Below are 6,437 nucleotides of genomic sequence, written 5' to 3'. Positions count from 1 at the left end.
GCCTGTGGTTAAGAGCTGACGTCATGGCAATCAGCGTTTAAGAGCGAGGCCTTGAACGAGAGAAAGCCGCAAAAGAGACGGCCGCAAGCATTTCTGCGACCGTCTAGCATCGGGTACCACAAGCGATACATGTGCACGCAGACAGGAACAATACAATTGGCCTACACACACAGATGCACACATAACACCCGGAAGGCGTAAACACAAGCAAATAAAAGTTCCCGCACGCTCGCACGCACGCTCGAACACATACGCACGGAAACTCGCCCTTCACAGTGTCTCACCCTCGCGATTCTGTCAGATTTGCCGCCACACGTCTTGGTTAATCCCCCAAAGTGAGCTGGGAGGCATGAAACTGTATCTGAACTAATCAGAGTTGTCTCTGTCTATTTTAACCTCCTCTCACTCTGCTTCTCTCTCACACGCTTTTTTCCCTCTCACACACATGCAGGTACACACACCCACACACACACATAGACACACACACACACACACACACACACACACACACACACATATGGCACATACAGTTACCTCACACACATTTACCCCCCCCCCCCCCACCCAGCCCCTTCCCAACACACCCAATATCACTTAGGAGCCGAGCAGCAGAGCCCCCTTTTCACCACTGAGCTGCGGATTAGGTGAGAAGGCATCTCCCAAACACTCTGTGGCTTGTGTGATGACATGATTGTCATTCAGTTTAATTCCCTCTCGACTCCTTTAGATTCCTCTGCCTCCTGATTCGACGGCTACAATAAAGCACAGCGAGAAGGTAAATAATAGTTCAGGAAAATCAGACTCCTGTTCAGACTTGTTCCCTGCTCGAAAGACATTTTACTTTTTTTTGTATCGCCGAGATGAAAGGCACATTGAAAACTCTGTGCAGCTGGCTTCTAGTCGTCGAGTAAAGTCTTGCATGCATTGTTGTTTATGTGAGGAGAAATAGCTGCGGGCTCATATCTTTACACATGTACATCACTTACGTAATTGTATCTCCTGGCTCAGAGTGCTGGCCAAACCTAAGCCTTATGAAGTTGGAATGAAACACAGCGAACCCCTCTTCTGATATAAATTACTCCCATCTTGGACTCGCGGCACAATGTGGGTCTCACACTGCTCAAATGCTCTGGAGGCCTTTGAGGCTGTTGTATAAAAGCTGGAGAGGTCTCCCCTCTCTCCTCTCAGATCTCTGCTCCACTCATCCCCAAGCTGCAGGGCCAGTCTGGGAGTCTGCAAGTTCTCCTGGAGGCAAAACAGCCTGGTGGTGCACCTGTGTGAGCCTGGCATGGGTGGAGGGTCGAACACTGTGCTGGGTGGAGAGATCACAGTAGCTTTGTCCATCCCTCTGTCTCATTGTCCATCCATCATTCTTGCTGACTTCACCAAGGTCCTCTCACACGGTGCTCAGATGAAAGTTGGATAAGCATGGCGAAGGGGGGGGCGGGGCTTCACACTGGCTTTGTTGTTGGTTTTTGTATCCTGTCCTGTGATCCTGCCTACCTGAGGGCTCAGCCCGACGGGCATCCTACATGTAGCTGGGAGTGTGTCTGTGTGAGTTTTTGTGTGTGTGTGTGTGTGTGTGTGTGTGTGTGTGTGTGTGTGTGTGTGTGTGTGTGTGTGTGTGTGTGTGTGTGTGTGTGTGTGTGTGTGTGTGTGTGTGTGTGTGTGTGTGTGTGTGTGTGTGTGTGTGTCTGTTTGTCTGTGTGAGAGACATATTTTATTGCTTCAAAGGAGCTGAACTTCAGACACAATATTCCAACAAAGTAAACCTGCGGCTATTGTGATGAGCGGGTCTCTTTTGATGGTGTTAAACTGGATTGTATTGGGATAGGCCACCCTGTTTCTAATAACCACATGATCGCATGTAAAACAAAATGAAAAGCGGATTTTGTTTATAGATCACCAAAGCTGTTCAATAGAAGCCAAAAGCATGGGCAGCAAAGTGATCTAATCCAGAACAGTAGGAACGACATGCTGATATCCAGTACATGTTCAATCTGGAATTCATTATTGGCAAATATCTTGATGCTATTCATTCTAGACACAATAAAAGCATCAGGTTCCAGTTGTAAGAAACTCCAGCGATGCCTCTGGACTGCTAAATGGCTGGTGGTTTCAGAGATCTGTCCTAATGGTTTGAAGGATTCTGCCGGGTATCCTGCGGCTATCGCAAATGGCCCCAAAGCTTCTTCCTTGTTCTGGAAATGACAAAATGAGAGTGGAACATTCTGCTTTTGGTGAGGTGGATTTGCAATTTGCTGTAATGGCTGACACATGGCCACGCCATCTGCAGGCCTCTGGCTATGGAAATCTATCAGTACACACACAATGATGCAGCACAAGCACACACCTGCAGACACAGGGATTGCATATAGAGTATACTGCGCATAAATACATGCATTTACACACACACACACACACACACACACACACACACACACACACACACACACACACACACACACACACACACACATCTGGACACATGCTGAGGAGCACACACTCATGTACACAGAGACAGAGACAAACAACTCTGTCTTTTGTGCAAACACAAACACATCAACAAACATTCAGTGTTGTAGTCGAGTTGAGTCCACATTTTCCGGAGTCGTGACTCGACTTGGAGTTGGACTTGACCACTGATGACTCAGATTTGGACTTGGACTCGATCATTTATGCAACTCTAAAGTTGGAGACAAGGACTCAGACTTATTTTTTATTGTAATAGGCCCTAATTTTGGCATAAGATATTCATAGCTATATTAATATTGTGACATTATTCAATTTCGTGCAAGGGCAGGCACTTGTGTGCCACCTACATGCGCATTCACGCTCATGTTCAGTCACTCCGGACGTGGACAGCCCGGGTTGAGTCGAGGTTGAGTCGTGCGGCTTTTGGTCCCTGCTCTGTTGAGGTTCTAGGGCTGTGGACCCGGTACCATACGGTGACGTGAAAACACTGCAGACGACTGATTGGTCAGGCAGAATCGTGTTTACTGTAGCCATCTACTGTCAATGCTGGATACCAGTTTAGTGGGGCTTACCTTCTCTTCTGTTATTTCCTTTTTGTCAACACTTTTGTGTGGCTGCCTTCGGCTCTGGTGAAATAAAATCGATATCCTTGCTCAGCTTTAACATGACGGTGGTTTCAATTGTTTGGAGAGAGAAAAAGTCCGCTAGGCCGCAGGCGGGGGTTTAGCAAAGCCGCGGTCTTGCCTGGTGAGTTGCAGCTGGGGTTCTCCCCGTAGCGCCTCTCCCGTCCCCCGCGCAATGCATGCATGTGAGTTTGAGTAACAACAAAGTGATATCCATTCTCCTAGCCGATTGTCACATTTGCCCATGTACACTGTACATGGGCAAACTGTCTACAGTGTAGGTCATTTAGAGGCACCAGTATTTCATAATCAGTTCCGTGTATGGATTTAATTTTAACGTTATAGTTATAGCCTACTTCGGCTATGGGCGGAGGGCAGATATGCGGTCGCTATGACGACCAGGTGTGGGCGGAGGCGAGTAAATTTGCTATGGAAACAGAGTCTATATCAAGTAGAGCCGAGTAAGACCAGATCGAGTAGAGCTGTACTGTGCTGTTATATGTGGTGGAAATGAGCCATTGGTGACTCGGACTTGGCCTCAGACTCGAAGACTCAAGACTCAACTCGGATTCGAGATATAGTGAAGTCACTATATCTCGACTAGTACACTGCACGCTCACGCACACACACACGCACACACACACACACACACACACACACACACACACACACACACACACACACACACACACACACACACACAGTATCCAAGCCCAATCCTATACATACACTTCACAACATGCATGTGTTATTTGTTTCTTCAACATCACCAGCGCCTGTTTGCTTCTTTAATCTGCCTGTTTATATTGCTGAGTCCAAACCTGTCAGTATGGATCCAAATGGAGCAATTAGTTTGGAGGAAAAGCAAATAAAATGTCTGATGAAAGCCCGGCTGGATTCTGACCTCATCTTGACTCTGCCGTGTCTGCCGGCGCCGCTAGTGAGCAGACAGTCATTTCCAAAGCTGTGAATTCCACAGTGCCAGGCTGGCCTCTCTTTGGATGGATTTACAATGGCTGTTTGTGCTTCAAAACATATCATTATTCTATATTTGCCGCCTGGGACATGTCAGTATCCACAGAGACCTTTGTTTGAACGTTATTTTTCAAACTCCCTTTACATCTCAAAGGAGGGAAATTGGAATCACAAGCTTTGTAATGCTTACTGTAACTTTGGAAAAAAAAGCTTAATAAAATCCTAAAACAGAGTTTGTCAACTTAATCTAATATTTGTGACCCTATTGTCCTTACCTTAAATCCCCCATCTGTATCTATCTCTCTTACACACACATGCACCAGAGATTGGAAAAGTACACATACTTTACTTAAGTAGAAGGACAGTTACTTGTCTAAAAATATACTCTGGTAAAAGTAGAAGTACTGATTCAACTTGTTTACTCAAGTAAAAGTAAAAAATTACGGGCTCTGAAATGTAATCAAGTATAAAAGTAAAAAGTGTTTCTACCAGCTGTCTCTGTGCAAAGCTAACTGAACCTCACGTCATATTAAGATAAACAGAATTTGCACGTGCTCAATTCTAGGGTGGCGACTCTGGAGACGATGAACCGAGCACACACACAGACACACTCCAATTACCACTTTCCAATTATAGTAGTAGGATTGGCTACAGGTGGTGTATGCTGATTGTATTTAATCTCTGGTCCTGGATTTGTTTGAAACACAGTCATTGAAGAATTAAATAAATAAACTGACTCAAGTCAGTTTTGGTAGAGCACAAAGTTCTTCATCACTTGTGTTAGAGGTAGAGAGTGGACTTGGTTCAGGCAATGTGTGCCCAGCGCTTGCTGGATCCGGATCCAACACACATGGGCCAGACTGCGAGGACATCTCTTGGCCTCCAGAAAGACACTGAGAGCCTCGGGATCCGCCCTCTCGCCTGCTCCCTCACCAGGGCTGGGTCGGCGCCATGGTCCAGGAGCAGCTGGACGAAGGCCGCCTGGCACCTGTTATGCAGCACCACATCCAGCAGGCGAGAAGCCACCTCACAGGTCAGAATGCCAGCGGCCTGGAGCAGCAGGCGGAAGCAGTCCAGGTGGTTGCGTTCAGCACTGATGTAGAGAGGAGACCTCTTGAGGGTGTGAACAGCTATATGTCAACAGGACGGAACCTGATGAGTTCCTGCAGTATGTCTTGCCTTCCATCCCAGGCAGCACAGTTGACCGGAGTATCTTCCTCTTCTTTTTCCTCTCCTCCTTTTCCTCTTCTGTTGGGGTCGGCCCCGGCTTCCAGGAGGTGACCGTGGTCCAAGGCCAAGTATGGAGAGGCGTAAAGTGATCCTCATCAGCTAGGTCTACCTGGGCTCCCTGGGTGATCAGGTAGTCCACACAGGCAGCGTGACCTTGCCTGGCTGCAAGCCCCAGAGGGGTCCAGCACACACTAAACCAAAACAAACACTGCTCATTGATCTGGCTTCTGCAGCGCTCTTCCTGCAGCAGGCTCCTCAGTTTGTCCAGGTCTCCTGCCAAGGCAGCATCGTGGAGCTGCCTGTCATCATGCCTTGCTCAAACAGCCATTCCTTCAGATGTGTCAATGTACCACACCGACTTGTCTCTCAAACAGAAGGTAAATGTGGATTGCTAACATTTATGACATGCCATCATTATGACCTCATAACATGACATTATGACATCATGGCATTATACGTCATTCACTGATGAGATCACAATTGCTCGAGTGACATCACTGATGACATCACTCACTGATGACATCACTATGCTCGAGTTACACCACTGATGAATTGCTCGAGTGGCATCACAAATGACATCATTTTTTACATCAGTGATTTATTTGTGACAGCATCTGCCACACCTTACTCTGTGTCTTGTTTTACATGTGCGACAAGAGAGACAGACAAACGTTACATTGTTTTTGTCTGTCGTGCATTAAAATAAAGTGTTTTGAAAATGTAAGGAGTAGAAAGTAGATATTTCTGTTAAAATGTAGGGAGTAAAAGTAAAAAGAAAAAGAAATACTCAGCAAAGTACAGATACCTCGAAATCCTAGTACAGTAACAAAGTATCTATACTTAAGTTACTTCCCATCTCTGGGAGAGAGACACACACACACACACACACACACACACACACACACACACACACACAAAGCTCTCTCTAGACTCTGTCCCCGGTGTGTGTGCGTGTGTGTGTGCGTGTGTGCATGCGTGCATGTGTGTGTGCGTGCGTGTGCGTGTGCGTTTGCAGACAGACAGACGATCTCCTGTGGTCTCCCTTCACCTCCCTTCCCTCTCCTCACATCCATCCCTCTATCCCCTCATCATTTCAGACAGCAGACTTTGGTGTCTTCAGTCAGGTTCAAAGGA

Source organism: Poromitra crassiceps (genome assembly GCF_964638095.1).
Source record: "Poromitra crassiceps genome assembly, chromosome: 13".
Lineage (NCBI taxonomy): Eukaryota > Metazoa > Chordata > Actinopteri > Beryciformes > Melamphaidae > Poromitra > Poromitra crassiceps.
This window is presented reverse-complemented; position numbering follows the sequence as displayed.